Source organism: Fringilla coelebs (assembly GCF_963513975.1).
Source record: "Fringilla coelebs genome assembly, chromosome: 2".
Lineage (NCBI taxonomy): Eukaryota > Metazoa > Chordata > Aves > Passeriformes > Fringillidae > Fringilla > Fringilla coelebs.
In genome coordinates, this window is record NC_140029.1 from 103,135,697 (window position 1) to 103,161,203 (window position 25,507).

Here is a 25,507-nt window from a genome sequence, read left to right on the forward strand (position 1 = left end):
AATCACCCACCTTGTTGTTAGTAATTAATTTATAATAAGAAGGCTTCAGGGGCATGAGAAAAAATAATTGTGTAAATATCATGAGAGAAAGGGCTAGTAAAAACTAACAGTCTATATTTTGGGATTATTGCCTTGTCATGTAGAACATTAGCATTAAATATTTGATGTTTGTTTAGGAGAAATGTTCTCCACATAGAAAATTCAATATATTATGTATTAAGTTTTGAGAGAACAGTGAGGGACTTAGTGAGAAAACTTATGAAGTACAAAATTGCTTTAACTTTTCTACAGTTTGAATTTTTGCTTGAAACTTTTGTCTAGCAACTAAAAGGCTACTGGTATTTTTGCTAATTATATTTGTATTACATCTAGTGGCCTGGTTTTCCATACTTTCTTTAGCTGGGATGTTTGGGGCATGGTCAGAGATGGTGTACAAAAACAATAACAAAGTCAAAATGAGCATCACAGAAGCAATGAATATATTTAGTGAATGGAACTATCAGAAGTCTCCACTTACTTTTCCACTCTTCTGGTGGTCATGTGTAGTTCTTTCAGAGATATTCTCTTTATACTGACAAATAATTTAGACAAATACATAAAACATTTGGTCAACTAGATACTGATAAATATTGGGAAAATACAGATAACTTTTACGTTTTCTTGTAGTTGTCATCCAGTTTTAACACCTAAGTTAAAGGGAAATGTTACACAGTGTTGGCATTTGTATCAAGAATGGAAAATTTTGGGTTGATAATTTTTAGGTGTGTATATAGAGCTAAAGTTCCTCTCCTCAGCTGATTTCTGTGGTACTGATATTTTATAAAGTTTTGAAGAGTTAATTCCTGAAGATTTGTTATAGATAGATAGATAGATAGATAGATAGATAGATAGATAGATAGATAGATAGATAGATAGATATGGTAGCGGCACCTTTTTCTACTGGGAAATATTTGTGTCGATTTTTATGTGATAGTGGAGAACGTATATTTGACATACCCTATCAAGTTGCTCTTTAGGCTGAGGGACAGTTCAGGAAACTGAGAGCAAAGAGAAACTGAGAGCAAATGCTTGAAAGAAAAGCCCTAAAATAAAATGAAAGTGCTATGGGGGCGGAATGCGCAGGTTCAAGAGGTTGTTTCTCTATCCTTTTGGTGGAGGCGGCCACCATGAAGTCTATCTTTCTAACTTTCAAGGGAAAATGTAAAGCACAAGGTCTACAGGAAGCATAAATGCTAAGAACTAACTGATTTGTGTCCAACTGTTGTATTTTTAAGTAGGCTGTGGGGTCGTAGTTTGTATGTACTGCAACCAAGAGAATCAGGGTAAACCTGTGGTGACTCATGACAGTCTCTTAGAAGAGGAGCTTCAGTAAAGCATTTGTAAGTGATGGAGATAATTCACTGAAAAGATAAAAATAGTGTTTCATTCACATACTGCATTCACATGTCATATATCTGATGCTACCTGGTTATAAACTAGGAGCCACGTGGTAAATGTTCTTGGATGCATAATTTGACTTTATCAATTAGTTTCTTTGACAAAATGGACATGAAAGTGTTTATCCAAACAGTAGATTCTTTCAGTTGCTGGACCTCCTCCACTATGGTCCTTACTGTGAGTTATAACTGATACTTCAAGTCAAGCTTTTCTCTTCTGCTGTGACCTAAATAGTTAACTGTAATTTCAGACGCTGTTTTCAAGGCTGTTGTAGTTGTATCTCTATGCCTCTATAGACCACACTTCTATTTCCTTCCTCCCCTACTCATTGACCTTCATATAATGTAGTTCAGTAGAGATTAGAGTTTGCCTGGAGACTTTATTTTGCTATTACTGCTTCCTTTATAAAAGAACTCTGTTTTGTTGGGGATATTAAATCCCTTAGCACTGATTTCTATCTCAGTTAACGTCTTGTACCTGATAATAAGATCCTACTCATCTTGCAGACTGTTTTTGTGACCTGTCAGTTTCAAATGACCTCTTGGATTATTATTTACAGATATGCCCTTGTTCAGGTTCTGGGTGATGACTGTAATCTAGTTCAAACCTTTACTATACAAATGAAGTGAGTTGATAATTGTGCATGTCTTCAATGTCACAGGAATTTTATTCACAAACATAAACATAAATCTTTCATGATTCTCATTAAAGCCAATATGACTCAGGTTTGCCCATTTTTGATTTTTCTGACAGTTAACTAGATGGCAAATTCTTGTCTTGGTTATTCTTCTGTCTTCTTGAGTGTGTTGGTGTTTTTCTGAGACACCGTACCTTTTCCTTGGAGGTTTTCACTTGTGGTTTGTATGTCTGCCATTGTCTTTCTTCATTTCACTGTGCTTGTGATAGTTCTGTCACAGTAACAATATTTTTGTTTCATCTTTCTCATTACAACTTGCTGGTCTTCATCTTTATTTCAATTCTTATACTGATTAGGAAATGGCATCCTTAGGTGAGGGAATGATGCTATGCAGATATTGATTATGGGTCATTTTGATTTTCTGTTTCATTGCTTCCTTATATTGAGAACTGAGAAAATTAGTCTGATTTTTTCTTTTTTTGCAGTACACACTGATAATCTGCACAGAATTATCATGCTATTTGGCAAAAGTACATATGCAGCAAAATGCTCGTTGTTCCATAGGAATTAATTATTTCTGCTTCACTCTTTTGCTCTTGCTGCTGCTGTACACGGGAAACAGATCACTAAAGATTTCTGACTCAGGCTTTCTCACCTATACAAATTAAAAGTCAAGACTGCAATAGTGATCTAAGGATCTAAGATCTAAGGAGCAAACCCTTAGAAAGAGCCTTGAAAAACGTATTTGTGACTGTTTCAGAAATTCAAAACATATTCCATAGCTTGTCTAGAAATCTGTGAGGTTTGAATTTTTATAAACAGCCATACATGAGTTAAAAGTACCTTGCATTTTCAACAGAGGTTATCCTCACAAAAAGGGCCATAATTGAAACCCATTTCCTCTGCAATGCTCGTTTGTATATGCATGGCTGTGATGGAGTTAATTTGCTCCACAGCAGACAGAGCAGCATTATGTTTAGGATTTGTGACCCAAAGTGTAGATTACACACTGATGTTCCTCACCCTGCCTCACTCCTTGGGACAAGGCTGTGGAACAAGAGGTTAGGAAGGGACATAATTTGGAAAACATACTCAGGTGAAGCAAAGTGATATTCCATGCCTAACATCACGCAATCACAGAATATTCTGTTGGAAGGGACCCACCAGGATCACTGAGGCCAGTGGGGAGAGGCTGGTCTAGGAGGTAGCTGATGCTCAGAGACTGCCTGGATATCATTCTGCTTGTGAGAAATGGTGAGAACTCGCTTTACATTCCTTCTCTCCTCTTCACCTTTTCTCCACGCATTAAATAGTTTTTGTCTCAGTCAACCAATTCTCTTGTGTTTGCCCAGGAGAGGGAAGTGAGTGAGCAGCTCAGTGGTGCATAGTAGCTGGCTGGGTCGACCTGCCACACTACCCAAAGGTATTCTTTCCAGTTTTCCAGACTAACTGAATGTAAACAATGAGAGGGAAAAAAAGTAAAAATTTCTTTAAAAATAAATTTTAAAATTTTCTAAAATTTGAAAATTTTGAAAACTATTAAAAATAATTATAAAATTATTTTAAAATTATTTAAAATATTTTTTAAAAAGGTTTTTTTTTCCTAAAACTGGGGTTTTAGAAAAATTTAGTCCTCATGGAGTCTAGCCTACTGCCTTGAATTTCAAAGGTAATATAGTCATTTGTCCATTGCTCATTTAGGAAGTTTGAAGTGGTCCAACATCAGTAAGCATTTACTATCTCATTGGTACCACTTGCTTCTGAAATATCATTGATAGATGAACAAAAAATTTGACGTTGTAAATAACAAGACTAAAAGTAAGAATGGTAGAACTAGTGATTTTAAAAAGTCTGATTCCCTTTTTGCTGACCAATAGCCATATATTTCATTAATTATTTTTCCTTCTATTTCCAGAATAATATTTGTTCTCTTTTATTTTTGTGGTTCAATTTCAAACTATTTCTAATACGCAGAAACAACATTACATGATAGAGATATCAGAGACAAAATAATTATATCTTCATTAAGACATATATATGCAGCAAATAATAAAATGGACAAGATTTATCTCCTAAGCCTATGTTCAAGCACATATAATTAACTTTTTCTAAAGCATTTGCATGGACTGTCTTAGCTACGAGTACAAAGTCATTCTTATTCATTCAGCGTTTGCCTGAAAATTAGTTTATGTACAATTGAGAAAAAACACTTTCAGTTCTTTTCTACTGGATGTTTGATTATTTGCAGAAGTTTAATTGTCTTCCTTCTCACAAACAACTTTTGACTATTTGAGACGGACCTTATTCATACTTGTCTCCGAGAGAATTCTGAACATAGATTATCATGGATAAATTATTGAGTGAAACATGGCTAGAATGGAATAATTGATAAAGGTTCTTAACAGCCAAAATAATTTCAAAATATGATAGAGTAGCAGAGAAGCTTCATACTATGTCTGTAACTGATTGACTAATGCTGATGGCAGAAAGGAAGAGAATCATTATTTTTGGGAAAAACCGATTTTAAACGTATATTTTTCATAACATCAATAAGAAGATACCACAGAATGTAATGTTTAATGTATGTACTTTTTATTACAGAAAATGAATTCTACAAAATTGAGAGGTGAAAAAGCTTATTTTAAACATAAGAAAATATGAAAATTGAAAAAAATTGTATGATCTAGGGGTCTCAGGATTAATGAAAACCTCCGTGGTAGGAGAACAGATGGTGATTGAAATCTAGAATGAGAGAATCTACAGGTTGTCTTCAAAAAAACCAATAAAACCTACGTAAAGCAACTGAATTTAGCAAGGTCAAATAATTAAACCTTGCCCTCCACTGTTTTTTAAGTTGCAATGGGATCTTTTTCTAGGAAGAATCCAGTAGCAGGGTTAAACAGCATGAAAAAAGAGATACTGCCAAGACTGCAAAATTTGACTTATGACAAACAAAAAGGCAGAAAATACAAGCAAGTCTGAGTGTGTAATGCCTTTGTGCTCACCCAGCAGAGAAGGTTCTTCTCTATGACAATGTGCAGTTCAGTGCCAGAAGCATTTTGTGTGGTGCAACTGCCCTTCTTTCCCAGATGTTATGGATAATCATTAGCAATTAATATTAGCTGAACAAAACCATGCATAATGATCCTATTAATTGAATTGAATATTTGGTGCTGTTCAGAGATGCCATTTGTAGTTGCACACAGTGTTGCTCTGCTTGGATTAACGAGTATCACTAATTCAAGGATGGTAGGTTCTGCCTGTTTCTTCCTACTACTGGAGACAATACAATAGAAACTAAATACCTTTATGAAATTAATCTTCCATATGAGATCACTTTTTGTTCATCTTCCAGTGTTTCATTTTATTTTTCTTCAGTAAGTGCAAATTAAACTCTGTAATTTCAGCAGTTTAAAAAATAAAGATGGGGCTCATTTAAAGAGAATGCTTTTTCCGTGTACCTCCAATGAGAAATACCACCTGCTTCCCACTTTTGGGAAGGAATTTTCTTTCCTTATATCAGTATTTGTTTTGACATATCCAATGAAATAGTACTTGAAGTGATGCTGAATTGATTTTTGCCTTTTTTCTTTTACATATTCTATATATTCTTTGCATATTTTTTGTAGCCTATTAGTGTATTTGTAGCTAGTTTTCCCAGTACTTTTCCTTACATTTTCTCAAGGCAGAAAGAAAAAACATATTCCAGAGCTCCAAGCAGCAGGGGGGTACAAGGCCTCCTATCCTATCTTGATTCTCCCCGGCAATCAAGGTCAAAACCAGCTCTCTGAGACTCATTTGCATCAACAACATTTAGTCCCTAAAAAAGGGGACAGGATTTAGGAGGGCCTACATACACACACAAACATAGGTTTTATAGTAGCTCTAGGCCAATGGAAAACCATAGAAAAGGAATAACCATAGAATCAATAAATGGCTTAGGCTGGAAGGGGCCATAAAGCTCATCTAGTTTCAACCCCCCTACTGTGGGCAGGAGAATCTTTTACAGCTTGCTCAGAGCCCCATCCTACCTGGCCATGTGCGCTTCCAGGGAGGAGGCATCCACAACCTCTATGGGCAACCTGTGTGATTGTCTCACCACCCTCACAGGGAAGAAGTTGTTCTGAATACCTGATCTAAACCTGCTCTCTCTCAGTTTGAAGCCATTCCCTCTTGTCCTGTAAATATGCTCTTGTAAATAGTTTCTCTCTTGATCTTTCCTGCAGGCTCCTTAGAAGAATCTGTGATTTTGTGTGTGTGTGCATATAGGTGTGTATACATGCTTATTCATAATTTGTCCTGGTTTAGAGCAAATTTGGGAGCAAAACTCCAAAAGGGGCTCCCCCAGAAAGCAAACCACACAGCCGGTTCGGGAAAAATTTCCTTGGAGAGAAGTGGAACAAACCTGTTTATTTAACAGCGCTCCCTAGCACACAAAATGAACAATACCAGATGACAAAACTCATTGGCCGCTCTGAAGAGATGAGAAATTCAGGAAGTGTCTCCTGTGGGTGCTTGCTCTGTTATCAATCCCTCGGCACTGGGAATGGCTGCTGCCCAGAGCAGGTGTTGTGGTGTCATCACTCAGGGTCACCGATTGTTGGTGGGGTTGTGAGGGTCCCCAGGATGAGGTGAGAGATGAGAATCTGATTCCAAGTTCTCAGAAGGCTGACTTAGTATTTTATGATATCACATTAAAAGAAATTATATACTAAAACTATGCTAAAGAAAGGATACATCAGAAGGCTAAACAAGAACGATAATAAAACCCTGTGACTGACTCAGAGAGTCCGACACAGCTGGCTGTGACTGGCCATTAAGTAAAAACAATTCACATGCTGGGTAAACAATTCTCCAAAGCACATTCCAAAGGAGCAAAACATGGAGAAGCTGAAGCTTCCCAGCTTCTCAGGAGAAAAAATCCTGGCAAAGGGATTTTTCATAAAATATCATGGTGACAAGTAGGCCACAAAGGGCAAACTCTCGGTGCTTCCCAGGTCCCAGTCTGGAGTTGTTCGAACAGTTCCAAAAAAAGGGAAAGAAGAACAGTCCAGGGAAAACTTCTCAGCCTCAGCTGGCTAAACTAACCAAAACACAAAGGAGTGCTCTGCTCTGCTCTGCCCCGTCCGTGCCCAGACACCCAGAGGAGGAGTGAGAGCAGGCTGATCACAAACTCTGCGCTGCTTCTTCTCCCGCCTTCGCTCTCAGAGCCACTCTTGAAGGCACAGAACATAATATCCAGCATAAGCAGAACAGATGACTGGGGATACAAGCATCATAACATCACCCCAGGACATTATATATGCTGCATATGCAAGGGAGCATGGACTGCCCACGGCGTGACCTTAAGTAAAAGATTAGAAGAGAATCCTCAGTAAATGGAGTTCTGCTTGTACAGCTGATACATTCCAAGGAAACAGGAAGATGCAGGCAGCAAATGGGCAATATTATCTGCAATATTCAGACAACAAACGCAGCAATTCTGTGACCACAAAAGCATGTAAAAGTAAATGAAATAAGATAGATGAAATGTGAGCATGAGTGTAGCAGTTCCAATTTTGTTAATTAGTCTGTATTCATGCTTCACTGCTGCTGCAATTATGCTGCCTCACCCTTGCGTGGGCCTATTGTGCAAATGCTGTCATTATGCTCCAAGCAGCTTATAAAGCAGTGCAAGATATGAACCACCTACAGAGATGTCATTACAATTGTGTCAATTCAACAGGATGTTTCCTAAAATTTATAATTATTTGTCTTCACTGAGAAGCAATTTTTGAAACTATTACTAGTCTTTTTGAAGTTAACTTGGTAATTTCTTTTATGTGGCGTCAAACACCTGCCACTAAAATTAAGATAATTGTGTACACCTAGTAACAACATTTTAAAAGAGGAATCAACTTCTATACCTACTGCGTATAGATTTCAAGCTTTGGGGTTTGTTTTTCTAATTTCCAATAAATTATACTAGATATTTAGAAATACTAGAAGGAAAAGGAAATCAATCAGAGAATCATGGAACGTTTTGCATTGGAGAGGACCTTAAAGGTCATGTAGTTCCAAACTAACTGACATTAAGCTTCGAGAATGAAAGAATTCTTCATTGCAGTAAGTCTTGTGTATTTCAGTGGTGAAAGGTCACATCCTAAAAGGTTGGGGGAAAAATGCCAAAACAACCTTTTGCCAATAAGTATTGTATATTTAAAAACTTCATTTCAAATACAGTGTTATTGGACTCCGAATGAAGCATTCAGCTGAGATACTCTCTGATGAGGAGTGCATCCAGAGTCTCTAGATGAAAACTCATTTCTTCCACTTGAGTTACAGAGGTAGGTGTGCCAGTTAGCAGGCAGTGGCAATTTCATAGCTGCTTTATTCACCTGTAGATGCCCCTTTGTTTGCAATTTGTTTGTACAAAATAGAAATTATCAGAATTATCATCATAGTCATAGTCTACATCTATCGGTTTATCAAGGGACATACTTTATTTCAAATCCCTTTCAAATGTCAGTGCTCTTCTTTTTTGGAATAATCCATATTTCTTTCAGTTTAAAAAGAAGGATAACAGTCTATTTTTGTGGGAATGGATGGGATGGGAAATCCATTTGTGATGGACAGTGTCAAGAAATTGACAGTTTATTTTATCACATTTCAGAAGCAGCTTTCTGCAGGTACAGTTTTGCACCTCCATAACAAATAAGGTCTAGCAATCTTTAAATTTAATGTTACATCTTTCTTCAACCTTTGCTGTATAAAATTTTGATGGAATTTCCGACTTATAACGTCTGGTTAATTATCTAGTTGGGCAAAGCAATATTTGCATATTTATTCAAGTAACCATTTTAATGATCCCTGGATACAGCAATTTTAGTCTACTTACATCTAACTTAGGTCCAAATATTTTGAAAACTGATTCTGTTGATATTCCTTTTTCAGACGATTACATTCAAAACATATATTGTGTTGGTTCATTTGCTCTGTTTGAAACAGAAGCATAACTGCAAACAGTCAATAATTTTAGGATAGTTACATAAAGAAAAGGCAGAACAAGATTATCTATTACAGCCTTAGAGAGGGTCAAGCCACTGCATGAATCATGATCAATGCTTGCCAAATTGTAATCTACAAATCAGAAGTGTAATCCCTCAGCAGCGCCTAGATTTTATATGCAGTATTATAATAGGGTTTTTTCTGCTTCTGGAGTTCAAACTGCACTTAAAGGCCATAAGTTCCACAAACACATATACATGCACACATAGATATACAGTTTATTTATTAGTGTGAGCTCTCAACACCTAAACAACTGGTATCAAGGAAGGAGCTTCCTTGGTGGCCAGATTCTTCTTTTTACAGCCTCAAAGAAGTCTGAGGAAAATTTTTGCCCATATATGAATAAACTACAGTAAATACCTTAACATATTTTGGGGATTCTATTTTGTTATTTTATTGGTTTGTGCAGCTATTAATTTACATACCGAGATTGTTAAAAAAAAGTATAATTGCTTATTAAAAAGAAGTTGCCAGGGGGAAGCAAATTCATAGAAATCTTCACAAGTTTCTCAAATATGTCATTCCTGATCCTGTTTAAAACACTGATGTATCATGCTACAAGGACATTCTCCGATCTATGCAAAAATACATAGTAACAACACAGACCTAGAATGTGAGGATGCAAACCAACCAACCAAAAAAAAGCCTCCAAAAAATCAAACCAAAGCAAAAAACCCCAACAAAACTAGGAACATCCAAAAATAAATTAACCCCAAGGGAAAATGGGGGAATCTAAGGGGATAGCTTTCATACAAAATAGTTCTTTCCAGTGGAATTTTAAAGTGTGTCTTAAAGAGAAGTGCAGTTCAGCAAAAAATTGTTTCTTTGTTGTGCCATCACATTGGACTTTTTTTTCTTCAGTTATTTTTTTTATAATGGATAGAAAAAAAACATATATGATGCCCTCAAATTTAAATGAAGAGCACAAGAACAGGAGAGAGAAAAACCAATGAAATGTGATATGAAAATATTCCAAGGATCTCTTTCCTTTTTGAAATTTACGAAAGGTCAAGTACCAATAAGGGTCACATGAGGTTTGAACATGCATCTGTCACACAAACGTGTGTGAACAAAAGCAACTATGCTTAGCCATTGAAGGAAACCATGGGTGGAATGGGTGTGCATGTACCTTTGTTTAAGAGTATACATAGATCCTTAAATGTACCTTAAATTATGCTTTCAAGTAGTAATGGATCTATCCAGTAAGATTTCTTTGGTCTGATTCAGTTTGTGCAAGATCTCTCCTCTGTTCTCCAGATTCTCTGGAGGCACCAGCCTTGTTCTTAGCCATTTACATTTGGCATCTGGATTTCTTCCAGTGCGCTGTACAGTCACAGAGCTAAAACACACAGCATGTTTCCATGATTATTTGCTATTGATTTGAAAAAGGAGTTTATTTTCTCACTCCCTGCATTAAGAAGTAAATTAGTATGTTTTAACCAAGGTACTAATTCATGCCAGTTTTTTGAACGCTGCTCTTTCATTAGTTCATGAAGAAAGAAGGCAATGAGTAACTTGGGAAAAAATAGCCACTATAATATTGGACAAAAGTAAGGAACACTAAATTTTTGCATTCCCAAATAGGTTGCTTGCCAAAACAATGGAAAAAACTCAGAGAAAACCCCACTCATTTCACAAATTTTTTTGGTTATTCTTTTTCAATAGTGCTCAATTCATCATAGATAAATATTGACCGATCTTTAAATTCTTAACTCCATTGCCATGTGCAGCAAGACTTTCTTCTGACTTTGCCCATGGAACTGTCTCTGCCACTGACAAGTACCATTCAACAAGTTGTGACTAGAGAGCTGATAGTGCCAGTCAGTAGAATTCCACCCAGAGGCCCCCACTCAGACATTCAAATACAGGTCCAGAGGTAAAGGTTTACAATAGATATGAAGGAATTACCCAATGAAGAGAAATAATTTTTACTTGATTCTTTTTCTTGAAGGTGAAGATGTTAAAAATATCTATCCAGAAATTCTAATAATTTTTTTAAATAATGATAATATTTTGTGTATTCATAGCACAAGAATATTTTTATGTTATTAAGGAATTGTACCGTCAAATACTGAAAATTGCCATTAATTATTAAATAATAAAATATAGTTAGGAGCAAAAATGGCAGTTCTAATAAAATAAATTTTAGAGAGTTGAAGGTTATTGTGGTGATCCAAGTATTGATTGGTTGTTACAAGGTGTTTTATTAATGTTAATATTAACCTAAGCATTATGCAAAGCCCTAGAAAGGTGGAATAAATGACAATCAATATTTATATTGATCATTATTTTGTCTTTGTAAAGATAAAATAATGTTATTTTCTGCTATCATGGATTTCCTACTTTGAGGCAAGTTTGGTTAGAGAGATAAAAAAAATGTAGCTACTTTTTTGAAAATTTGTTTTGGAGGTAAAAGCTTACATTCAAGATGTCTTTGACACCATAAACTGAAAAATGTAGATAACAAACTGTTAAAAATATTCAACTTAAACTTGGTAGTTACCTGCAAGCTAACCTTTTACCACCAGGACATTTTCTTAAGATGTATATTTCCAATATGACAGCCAAAGAAAGAGGAACTCAGTATTTGAAATTATATTTAAGGAAGATTTGCTAAAGCTGCTTTTACAATCTTTGTAGAACATATATGAGAGACATCAGTACCTGAGAGAATATCTAAAATGTGTGTTTATGTACAACAATCTGTACACAACTGGATCTTGAGGCAAACAAGGATGTGATATAGTTTTAACAGAACTGATTTAAAGACAGCTTCTAGTGTGGAGTACTCTCACTACAAACATATATATATGTGTATTTGAAACTTGCTCTTCCGTTCTTTCAATCAATCGAAATTGGAAGTTTTTGTAGTTTCTTTATTACTCTATCTTCTTCTGGGAGGAGGGAATGCTGGTTTTGAATTAATTTACCAAATATTTGCCACCTTCTTCCAGTATGTCCCTTGATATGTTATTTCTATGAAGTTGATAAAGTCTCAGATTTATCTTCAGAAAAAAGATATTAAAAATAAATTTTAGACAGCAATTCTATGTATCATTCAAATATCTGCGTTCCACACTGCCTAAAATTCTCCTATTCTAATGTTTATTATCACTTTACAACCTCAGCCTGAATTCTCTTTTGACTGTAAAATTTTAATTGAATTTCCTTAATTGAAAAATTATAGGAAGGACACTATTTCCTAGAGTTTTATTTGAATTCCTATTAGTACATTAAAGACATTAATTAAATCTCAGACTTGAGCAAAATTCATATCAATAGACTTGAATCATTTCATGTGAAGCTGGATTCCTTATGAATAAGAGATGTGGAACTGAGCACTGTTGCTGTAAAATTTCCTGCTGATAAGAGGATGAGTTGTAAGAGTTGATGACATCTCTATGACAAAAAAAAAAAGGTGGTAAAATATTTTTGATCGATGCTAAAAACTTTGAGTATTTTGATAATACTAAAGTCCATCAGGATAAAAATGTATATGATTCAGAAATTACTTTTATAGAATTCTGGAAAGGGAAAACAAGAAGAAGAATTCCATACTGCTGTGATAGCTCCAGGTGGTTCACATGTCATCAGTTCTTCCTAAAGTCTAATGAAGGAAGCTTTGCACTTAGTTTTTTAAATAATCATAATGTTATATTGTAATGTACTAGCAACAAGTACAGTCAATGCAGTATTAGTAGTTTTTATTAAATTACATAGATTTACCACTCTGGTTACTATTGTAATCAAAATTTTCCAGGGTTAGATTAATCAGTCTACATTTCTTAAATAAAACATATTTCATCTTAAGTTAACACATTTATCATATCTCTCTTCCTGTTTTAAACTCTATTGTCATATTCTTATAAGAAATAGTCTATGACATCTTTTTCAAATGCTAGAAGATACTTCTCAATGCCCTACTCACCCATAATGTTTCTATTTTTTTTATAATTTTGCAAAAATCTGAAATAGTTTTTCTTAGGTTGAGACATAATTTGTTTAACACTAACTTTATACATGACAAATAATTCAACTTATCATCATTTATCTGTATTGCAATGGTTTCTTTTTTCAATTTCATCATAGATTGCTTCATAAATATTCTCCACTGAATGAAGTTTGTTTTCCTGGAAAATAAACTCCCACTAGCCTACATTTTTTTCACATTAACAGTATCTAATCATCTGATGCATATCAGTGCTGCTCCCCATGTGTTTTGAAAATAATCTGCAAGTTAAAACATAAAGTTTTAATCTGTGGTAAATACTCCTTGAATGACATTAGAAATGTCTCCAATGGGAATTCTTTTTTGAGTTTTTACTACTAATAGAAACTAGTAATTCTTTAATAAAGAGTGAACCCATCCAAAGGAACCTTTAAACTAAAGAAACCACTTCTAAAATGGATAGAGTACTCAACTGTACAATAAATGGGGGAACAGAAATTCGTCCACTATATAGCATAAGACTGTTGCCATAATTTTGTATATTCATAAATTCAATGCATTTTCCAAAATTATATTCTTTATTTCTCAGTGACTGTCATTGTTTACTGTTTTTAATATTTTTCTGAACTGATATCTCTACCATAAACTATAGGCAGAAAAACTTCCAACAAATCTTATAAGGGGGCATACCCATACAAATTACATAAAATATGATTCAGAGCACACAAGAATCATATTTAACAATTTCTTACAACTTCATTTATCCACAGGGAGAATGACATATGCTTCTATAAGGGTTCCTTCAAACACGTAGCACAGACGTGTACATTAGTCAATATCAGAGCTGTGAGGGCACCAGCAGTCCTGAATTGCCCTGGGCCAAATCTGAGACCACCTTCATGCCCCAGTCCCAGGAAAACTGGAGCCCTATTTTGGGTTTGGCCTTGCAGGAAGACTTGGCTCACTCCCTCACTTGTCCAGCTGGACCAACTCACCTTGTGTAGTGGTCATTGCATGGCTGTGGACAGACCCTGCTCTCTGTCACCAACCCTTGCTCAGGGCAGGTGGTGGCAGAATGCCAGTGCTGCAGCCACACTCATCTCCTGGCTCATTGCAGTCCATGGTTCTTTGATTATTGTGTTGGGTGTTGTGGGGGTTTGACCCTGGCTGTACATCAGGCATCCACCAAAGCCACTCTATCACTGCCCTCCACATCTTCACAGGGGAGAGAAACTATAACAAAATGTTCATGAGTTAGGGACAGGGAGAGTTCACTCACCAGTTACTGCCATGGGTGAAACAGACTCTAATTGAGGATATTATCTGAATTTATTATCAACAAATTCAGAACAGGATAATAAGAAGTAAACCAAATCTTAAAAACATCTTTCCACCACTTCTCCCTCTTTCTAAGCTCTACCTCCTCCCTCCAGAGGCTCAGGAAGACAGGGAATGGGGGTTACAGTCAGGTTATCACACACTGTTCTTGCCACTGCTCACAGAGATGAGTCCTTTTCTTGCTCCAGCTTGGGGTCCCCTGGTCCCACCTTGAAGGTACAGCAACCGTTTGTGGGCTTAAGACAGACAATCAGGGAATAGAGTATCATCATAAAATCACCCCGAGAGAAATAATTAACAGCTGATCTCTCTGATTATTTTCCCTCTATATTCCATTTTAAACTAGAAAATAATTCTTTGGGTGGACAATATCACAGTACATGTACAAGTAAATGTTTGGAAAAAAATATAATCATCAACGAATCATAGAATGCTTTGGGTTGGTAGTGACCTTAAAGACTACCCAGTTCCAAACCCCCTGCCATGAGCAGGGATCCCTCCCACTAAACCAGGTTGCTCAGGGCTTCACCTAATTTGGTCTTGAAAACTTCCAGGGATGGCGCAGAAAAAACTTCTCATGGAAAGCTGTTCCAGTGTTTCACAACCCTCACAGGGAAGAATTTCTTACTAACATCCAATCTAAACCTACTCTCAGTTTGAAGCCATTCCCCCTTGTCCTGTCACTCCAGGCCCTTGTAAATAGTCTCTCTCCATCTTTGTTGTCGGCTCCCTTCAGGCACTGGAAGGCCACAATTCAGTCCCCCCAAAGCCTTCTCTGTTCCAGGCTGAACAATCCCAATTCTCCCAGCCTTTCCTCCCAGCAGAGCTGCTCCATCCCTCTGATCCCCTTGGTGCCTCCTCTGGCCTGGCTCCAGCAGGTCCCTGTCCTTGCTGTGCTGGGAGCCCAGAGCTGGATGCAGCCCTGCAGGTGGGGTCTCAGCAGAGGGGGTCAGCGCCCACAGTCTCTGCCATGGGGCTTTGGAGGCAGCCCAGCACACTGGTGGTTTCTGGGCTTCCCAGCACAGATGTTATATAGCACAAATAATAATACACTTCATGAGGAGACATCCTCAAAAACAAGGTATTTCAGTGAGATTTTTCTAATTTAGTTATTGTTTGATGTATATAAGACAATTTATTTTATTTCAATAGGAAAACATGGTTGAAAATATTTTAGAGTAAATATTGAATTGTAGTTAGCAAAATTTGTGGGAGAGTAATGAAATAACAGAGTATTATTGACTAAAAATCTCGATGGATCTCTAGTCACAGAGAATGTATTTCAGGGTCAATATTAATTCTTTATTTTTTTTTATTTTAAGGACTGGTAATGAGCTGAATAGTACCAAAAAAATGAGATCATTGCATTAATAACCTTGTCCACAGGACTCCATGTTATGTTGCACAAGTTAGAACTAAAAAGGCTACATTTTTGAACCGTAATTTCTATGAAGTCATGACAAGCATTGCTATACACAGGGAGATATTTTAGCCCCATGGTAGAATGATGACACACTGAAAGTTCAACTAATTGATTATTTTACTTATGGCCACTTTAGACTCAGTAGTGAACAAATAATTGTAGTGTTTATTAATTTTCTTTCTTCTTTTTGTCAGAAGAAAATCACTAAGTTTAGAAAGCAGTCTACCAAGAATATATTTTCTTTTTTTTTCTTTTTTTTTTTTATGAATAAACATTCAGCATATTTTTCTTTGAGTATATATTCTCCTTACCCCTTTTCAAATAATTACCGTCTATATGATAGAATGTTGTTCAACACAATAATGTGTTTGGGAGGCTATCAATGTTTGCTTCTTTTGACAATGCATCTGATTTGTGTTATAATTGGCTTTTTGTATGAAAAACATGCTTGTTATGATAATATTTGCTTATCTGGTATTTTCCATCTGAAGATCTCAAGTGGTTTACCAAGGCGATGAATATCATTATCCATATTCAACATAAGGATATGTTTCTGTAAGAATAATTTAGCTCTAGAATAATGGCAATTTTAGATTTTCTATTAGAAGGATTACAGTGATGAAGAAGAGCAGAAGAATGAATTAAAAATGTATTGTACCTCCAGAATGAAAAGGATTTTGTTTTATTAAGACTTGGAGTGTCTCACAGGACTAGTAGAGATCAGAGGAGTTGGAAGTTAAAAGGTTTTTAATTTACACATTGGGACAGCAACTTAGAACACTTCATAGGGAAACAAACATAACTAAAAGAGGCTACATATATGGATATGGGCTAATTCACTGGAATTCTTACCAACCAAAAAAAAGGGTTTTGAAATTGATCTTCATGAATTTAGACCATAATAAATTTACTGAAAATATGTATGAACATACCATGCAAATAAACCATGATGAGGAATTTTCCATTCTCTCAGATTCTTCTCCTCTTCCAGACCAGTTTGTTGAGTGGACTGTAAGATGCTGGGAGTATTTCCCTTAGTTTACAAAGCAGAGCAATGATTAAAAATATTGGATCTTGTCACTTAACTCTCATTAAATGCTAGCAAGATGCTAATTGCCATAAAGCACAGGTTGGTAAGAAAATAAGATAGTCTGACAAAGCACTAAATTTTGCTGGTCAGCACTCCTGCAGTCTCTCATGACCATGTCTATTTACTTGTAAGAACTGGGACAGGAAATGTTTTTCCTGCTACATCACTTCTGAGGCTGCTGCAACAATAGAGAGAACTTGTATGAGGAAAACACAGCCTGGTATAAGTCTTGGCAGACAGTTCCTCAACTTTTGAGTGCTTTGACAGTCCAAGATGACCTTTACTGCCATCCACGTCAGCCTGGATACCATGCCAGTAGAATAACTCTAGAGTCCAAAGGGAATCCAAATGGCCGTGGTGTTTACTTGAGGTATATGAGAGCTGAATTAAGAGGTTTTGCTTCTGCATATAGAATATCTGCTCAAAATCAGGAATGAGTCAGCCATGAGATAGTCACAGTGTTTCCCTAAAAAGAAATTTCTTCTTTTCTTCTTTCCAGCAACTTTACTCCCCAGAAATAGTTGCTAAAACTATTCTCTCACAGACTTTTGCAAAAACACAAGAGATTCACAACTCTAATATAGGGTTAAAATGTGCATGATTAGCATTAGCATGATTAGCCTCAAAATTGACAAGTTGTGCTATAACTTATACAAATTAATTAGTTGTTACTAATCTTCTGCAGTTATGCTTGTGCCATTCTATATTGGCTTCTCAGTACCATAGAAATTCAACTTTTTATGCAACAGATCCTGCATGTTTGGAAGCTAAGTTGAAAATAAATTTGTGAGCCTGCTTTTTGTGAGGAATTAAATCATGGAATCACAGATTCATTTAGGTTGGAAGAAAATTTTAAAAACCTTGCTGCTTGTGCAGTTGCAGAGATATTTATTTTTTTTTAAAAATCACGGAAATAATACATGTTCTCTTTCTGGTCTTGAAAGCTTATAAGATGTGTTCAGGAGATGAGAAAATGAATTCTGAACAAAGTTAAAAACGGACTTGTCTGCTGTGCAGCTGAACTTTACTTATCTATCAATGTGCATTTCTGTGCTCTCTGTATTTCACATTCAAGAGAGTTTTCATGGTCAAGAGAGAAATTAATTCTAGTTCAAGGTGTGCCAAATACCAGGCAAATTGTTTTTATTCCATTAAATTTCTCACCAAAATGAAAGCCATAATAAATTCTGCAATGTGAGAGTCTCTCCTTACAGCAGAAATTTCATCTCTAGTTAGGCCTTTACAGCTTTCTCTTGGAGCTGGCATCTCAGTCCAGGTATTAACTCACAAATTGCATTTGAAAGAAAAACATAAAATCACACTATGATAAAAGCCATAACTTTTTTGTGTAAATAAGTGGTAAATATCAGAGAAATACTTATGAAACAAGTGAAGTAAATAACAGTTAGTGATGTCTTCTGAAAATTATGCTTAGGAGCTTTCTAGGATTATGACAAGGACTTAAAGAATTAATCTCTAAAGCCACATAACACTTAGAGGTGGACAAAAGTGGACCAGACATTAACTAGTTTAAATTAGTAAATTGTAGTAATAAGACAATAATAATTGTCTTATTGTGCATAAGACAAAATTTTATGGCATTGTGTGGTTTTCCTCAATGCCTCTTTTTTAGTTTATGTTTAACTTTCAAGAGGTTTTATTTTAAGAACAACCAATTACAAACTGAGGTCTGAAAGCTCACAAACATATGTACTGTTTTGACACAAAAAATCATGCTGTTGGAAACTGTTTAAATCTGAGACAAGAGTTTCATAGCAAAAAGATGTTTGTGTAAAATTTTTGTTTACTCCTTTTAGCTACAAATGAATTTATAGCAAGTTGATTGCTGGTTTTTATTTCCAATAAAAGTGTTTAAGAGTCTTGCCAGCAAAAAAAGCAAAATTCTGAAAAGGAGAAGTAAGTGTTAACACATAATCACATGTGTGTCTGCAGCAAAAACTGCTTCAGATGTTTCACCACAGTGGGAAAATTTTGGATCATCTTAAAGGCAAATATTTACTTTCCTGTCTGTAATAAGCTGGAGAAGAGTTACAGTTTTCCAGAAAAAGTTTTGTAATTTTAAAATTTTAATTAACAGATATATATGTGTTGATTTTCTTCCCTCACATTTAGAAACTATTAGCATGATAAAAAATATTTTTCCTGTGGGGCTACTTTATCACATTTCCCTGGAGTCAGGACACAATAAAGTGTGAATTCATTTATCAAATTCAAAGCAGACAACACAGACAGAAACTTGAGTCCTGTGGCTGAAGGAATTGAAGAAATCATGTCACCTTACATAAGATTAGATGTGGGAAGTCTCTTTACTTCATGCAACGCTGCTGCTATTTCTCTCCAGATGATCATATAGTTTCCAGAGATTTCTTACACTTTCTCTACTCTTCCAAGATTGTATTAGCCAAGTCCTCTTGCAGGATGGGCAGGAGAGAATACACCTCATTCTTACATTCAGAACCCCCTCTGTTCCTCCCTACACGCCTTTTTCTGGGTATAGTTGTTAGGCTCTTCATTAATGTTAAAGTTCTGTACATATGTAAGCTTTATTTTGCAACAATAGAAGCCATCTCTTGCTTTTAACTGTTTTTTAAACAATTCCTTGTCTAATGCAATGCAATAGTCTCTTTCCTTAGTTGGATAACAAGCATTCTGAGGAATGCACCTTTCACAGCCCTTGCACTGTGTCAGTTTACATCAAAAACACAAGACAAAATATCTAAACAGGTTTATTGTGTGTGTCCAATTATGGGCTTTTAGACATGAAAATAATTAATCACTTCGAGGTGAGAGTGACTTATCTCACTGAGATTTCTTTCGGATTGCCCTCCAAGCTAATTAGTGTTTAGTAGACATTTTTCTCCAATTAAATTTCTAGTTCAAAAGGACCTTGGGCAGTTTGGAAGCTGTGCTGAACACAAACAGTGCTTAATCAGAAGCAGAGTAATTGGTTTGCAAAAATGGGCAAAAAGAGCAGGTAGAGCACAGCATGACTTAAATGGCAGGCCAGAACTTTATCTTGGTAAGGATATGAAACAATGTTGACAATAAACATAGCATGTGCCCACTACAGTGCCATGACCTGCAATAACTGCACATGCCTCCTACCATAGTGGGTAGCAGATTGCCTCCATCCATTTAGGAACTGTCTCACAGGTAAAGAGTTTGACCTCTTTGGAGATGAGTCTCTCTACATCTTTCAATGAAGCTTGATTTTGTCTGCCTTACTGTTTGTGTCTTTTACCTCTGAGGAATACCTGTGATCTATGTTTGTTTGAATTTCCTAACTTCAGTTTGATCTGCCACATTGAAGACCCTCCCAGATCCTTGACAACTTTGCCTTCAAGAGAGATTCTTTTACCTCCTTTTCCAGGAAATGACCTCTGCCCTGACTGTCTTGTTCTGTGTCCTGAATGTGAACTCATTCAGCCTTCTGCAATGCCTGCAACTATCCTAGAAAATTACAGGACCACAAACTAGGCTGGCACCCAGCTAAGTACACTGTTTAACAATAGCATGTTGCCTGATTTTGGCTTGATGCCATTCGGTATACTCACAAAAGATAAAAAGGTGGATGAGACCTCTTTCTGACCACTTTTTGCATTCACCTTGCCCCTGAGTTTACAACAACAACAGGGGCAGCACTGCCCATGCTGGGCAGGGCTATTACTTTTGTGTTCTGCTGTAGGGGGATTATCCATCAGGTCAAGAGGTTTAAATGTCCCAGCCATTGCTATCTTGCTCAATAAAGAGTTGGTAAGATTGAGCTGTGAAATCGAACCCTAATAGACATTTAGAAGGTAAAATCTTTGCAAATTTTCCCTTTATGCATTTCTGTCTTTCAAACAGTCTTTTCTCTCAAACCCTGTGTTGCTAGGGGCAATGGAAAGTAAAATCAAGATATTGAAATTTTAGCAGTAGACTTGCTAAATATCTGTCTTATAAAGAAAACTGCATTTTAAAGATATTTCAACTCATGCTAGCCTCTGAATTGCTGTAATTGTCTGAATTAGCTTGTGATTTATAGAAAAAAATACTGAAAGAAATTTTCTGTCCATGTACAAGCACGCTCATATATATGGTATTATAAGTGTGCATTTCAAAAAATAAAGTGATAAATTTAGATAATTCAGGTTGACAATTTTTGTTGCCTAGTGATATTCAAAGTAGCTTTTGCAGTTTTGTAATAGATTTATCATACTTTAGTGGGCTCATGTTCTAGATGGATTATATCTTCTATTTTCAGGCTATTTTAAAGTCATATTTGGGAGGAGAGGGGAAGAAAATAGCTGCAAAAAAATGTGGGCGACATGAGTGTTACTATAAAACCAAAAACTGGTCACAACAGACCTGAAACAAACCTAAAACTTTACCCAGGTGAAATCATGCTAACGAAAACTTACAATTTTTCTTCTTGATTTTAGTAATAATCTTACATATCGTTGAAAATGTAAAATTTTAAAATTATATTTTAAAAGTTGGATTTTGTGTTCTGGGGCTAACTCTAAGATATGCTATCTGGCACAGTAATTCTACTAGCATTTGTGTGGAGAAGCACTGCAGGTTTTCCATGTACATCCTATTTTTCTACTCATGACCCACGTTTTCCCTTTAAGAAGGCTGAGAAACCAATATGCACCACTGTGTGCTAATTGGGAATCATTCAGAAGTATTTCTATGACAGAAGAAAGCAAGATAAATAGTCAAGCCATCCTTTAGTGTATGTGGTATTTCTGCGACCGAGGATATGTTCAATCCATTTTCAGACATTTCTCTCAATCAGTATAGTATGGGAAAGAACTCTGGTTAATTCATGAACAAAATAAACTCAGCTAAGAGAAAACAGAAATCAAAATTCCAAAGTGTGATGGGATGATCCTGGCTGGAAGCCAGGTGCCCACCAAAGCTGCTCTTTCCTTGTCCTCATCAACTGGGTGAGAAAAAATATAGCAAAGGACTCATGGGTCAAGATAAGGGTGGGGAGAGATCTCTCACCAGTTACAGACTGCTTCTGGAATTTTTCTAACGTGTTAATAAAAATGTAATCTGTGAATGAAAACAACTTTTGTTGAAGTGTGATACACTTAATAGTTTCTGCACTCTCAGTGTTTGGATCACCAGTAGGACCCTGTGTATGGCATGTCTTTGGTACAAATGCAAATCTCCAAACAATTTCTACTGTTTGGAGTTCAGTATTTTGTGTGCATGTCTCAACCATGCCAATCTGAAAAATGGATTACAGGAATAAAGAATTTCTATTAAATCCCATTATTTGTGAATACAATCTAGAGTAAGTTATACTGTTAAGTTCAGATCCTATGACCAATTGCTTCAGAAATTTTGTGCTCTTAGCATCCAAAGCTTGCTATTAGGGTATAGTATTGAATTTGTATTAGATCCATAGCAAGGAAAAACAATGAACATTTATATTTTTAATTAAATCTCCTTAATACATTTGTCAGAACAAAAGAAACCCTAACTGCATATTTAATATGCTGTCTTCTGATTAATTAAATTTTTGGCTCACCTAGCTAATATTGATTTAGTTAATAGTTGTATTTTGTGTCGTCCTAGCAGGAAAATCAAAAAATGTCACTTGTTATGGTCACTCTTTAATATAATATAGTATTTTTTTAATGTATAAACAAATTTCTTGGATTTACATTCCTCATTTAGAGAATATATTTAACTGTACTCTGCTGTGTGTACAATTAAAAGCAAGTACTAATATTATTGCCAATGTAAATATGTTTGATATTTTTTGTTATTGATATTTTAATATTGCTGTAATTGAACAGAATTATGCATGAACATATTTCCATAACTCAGAGGCTCTTTTAAGGTCTTTTTTTCTCCCAGTTCTTTACCATTACTTTCCTTTTGAATCCTTTCAGTACTTAAGCAAGGCTTATAAGAAGGATGGGGACAGACTTTTCCCTAGGACCTCTAGGGATGGAAGAAAGGGCGATGGTGTCAAACTTAAGGGTAGTTGATTTAAATTAGATATAAGGAAGAACTATAGACAATGAGGGTGAAACACTGGAGTGGGCTACCCAGAGATGTTTGAGCTGCCCCATCCCTGGAAATATTGAAGGTCAGGTTGGATCACATTCTGAGCAACCTGATCTTGTTGTCTCATTGCAGGGGGGTTGGACTAGATGGCTTTTGAAGGTCTCTTCCATCCCAAACCATCCTAAGATTCTCTGATCAGCATTTGTTCTCAGGTCAACAAGGCTAGATTTAGCAGGGGAACACAACACAAAGGAGCCATCAGAATATTGCCAACATTTTCAATCCCATGAAATGCAGAAAGAAATAGAAGACTCACTTGAATCTGAAGCCCCTGGTGAATATGTTTTCTTCATCATCATCATCATAATCATCATTGTAATAATAATAATAATTTTTAACTTAAACACATTTCCATTAAGCAGTTGGAATTATAAATTTAGCATTGAAATGGATAGCTTCTTATAATTTCCTCAGGTTCATTGCCATGCAACTAATAGACTAATTACAAAACTATTCCTAGAGTGAATGCTGTGTTATCCACTGAAATACATTGTAATATTGTGGTACATAATGTGAATAAAAAATTACTTTTTCTGCAAAATTAAGCTTACATTTTAAAATTTCAGCAGGGAGCAACTGTTTTGTAAATAAGATATAGCTGGTTTTAATGTTTAGTTCTCATGGCAATAACAACAAGAACCTAAGTGGCATGATTCCCTGCTGCCACTATGTATACTTCAGCTTTCCTGTCATTAGGGACAAAAAGAGTTGAATGCTTCTGAACTGCTACTGATCTGAAGAGTTTCTAAATCCTAAGACTCTTAGAAAGATGCAAAAAAAAATATATATCTCAAGAAAGGTTGATGTAGTTTAATTTGTAATTATAATATTCTCCCATCATGACCATGTGCACAGTGGAGTATTTGAACCTCTGTATAAAAAGAATGGACACAACAATTACGTAATTAAATATGTGTGCTGGTTTTGGCTGGGGTAGAGTTAATTTTCTTCCTGGTAGCAAATGTGGGGCTGTGTTTCAGATTTGTGCTGAACACAGTGTTGATAATACAGAGATGTTTTTGTTATTGCTGAGTGGGTCTTACAGAGAGCCAAGGCCTTTTCTGCTTTGCGTACACTCGCACAGGGGAGGGTGCACAGGAGTCTGGGAGGGGACACAGCCAGGACAGGTGACCCAAACTGACCAAATGGTGACAGCATACTCAGTATAGAAAGAGGGGAAGGGAAAGGAGGGAGAGGACATTGAGAGTGACATTTGTCTTCCCATGTCACAGTTAAGTGTGATGGGCCCTGCTCTTCTGGAGATGGCCCAATGGAAACCTGCCTGCCCATGGAAAACAGTGAGCTAATTCCTTACTTTGCTTTGCTTGTGTGCATGGCTTTTGCTTTCCCTATTAAACTGTCTTTGTCTCAATCCATGTGTTTTCTACTTCCATCCTTCTGATTCTCTCCCCAGTCGCCCTGGTAGGGGACTGAGAAAGCAGCTGTGTAGGGCTTGGTGGCTGGCTGGGGTTAAACCATGACAATGTGGAAGAAAATAATGGATAGGACTAGAATTGGGTTTTCTCCTACTTAATGAAATATTTGAGTAATTCTGTGTTTTAACAAAGGGGTTTCAGACAAAGTCCCTAAAGTTAATGGGAACTAGCAAAAGTCTAGTGGGAAGAGTCTAGTGGGAAGTGTCCCTGCCCGGGGCAGGGGGTTGTAACTCAATGATCTTAAAGGTCCCTTGCAACCCAAGCCATTGTAAGATTTTATGATGCAATAAAAAATATGAATTAGTCTTCCAGATTCTCATAATTCAGACTTGGTATTCCAAAGATCACAGAATGAACGTAACATTGTCGGCTTGTGGTAGTTTCTATGTGTTCAGGAGGGTGGAGACACACACTGCAGCATTTCATGAAGGAATAACCCTGCTTGTGTTTGCAGTGACTGTGCTGGTTCCTATTCCTGTAGTCTATTCATCCCAAAAGCTGAATAAGGCTCTTGGCTGGTCAGCACTAGCCCAGTGTGCTTCCCTGGACAGTGGATGTGCAGAGCTCCACTGAAGGCAGCATTTTGCAGCCATATCAGGCGTTCATTCTGGTCACAATTTGTTCCCCATTGCACAAGCGTCTCTCCAGGGACACTGGCGCACACTGACCTCAGTAAGCAAAATCATGACAGAGAAACAACTGTTTTTGTGTTTGCCATAGGATGTACTCCATGCAGCACGAAGGACTTGTAATTTTGTCCTCAATTTTGCTTTTTATAATTTAAAATTACTAATGAACAAGTTACCTCAGCTGAACTCAAGTTGCAAAGGCTTTATTAATTCAAGAAGAGCAAACTTTCTCTTCTACAATAGTTGTTCATTGTTACTCTGACATCAGTAAATGAGTGACAGTTATTATAGATCTATTTTTTTTTTACACTGCATGGAATTATTCTGGCACTAAATACTTGGGTTTCTGCCATTAAATAATTTCACAGAGGTATTTTAAATATCAAATGAAATCCTGAAAGATGATGGTGATGCATTAGGGAGATGTCCTA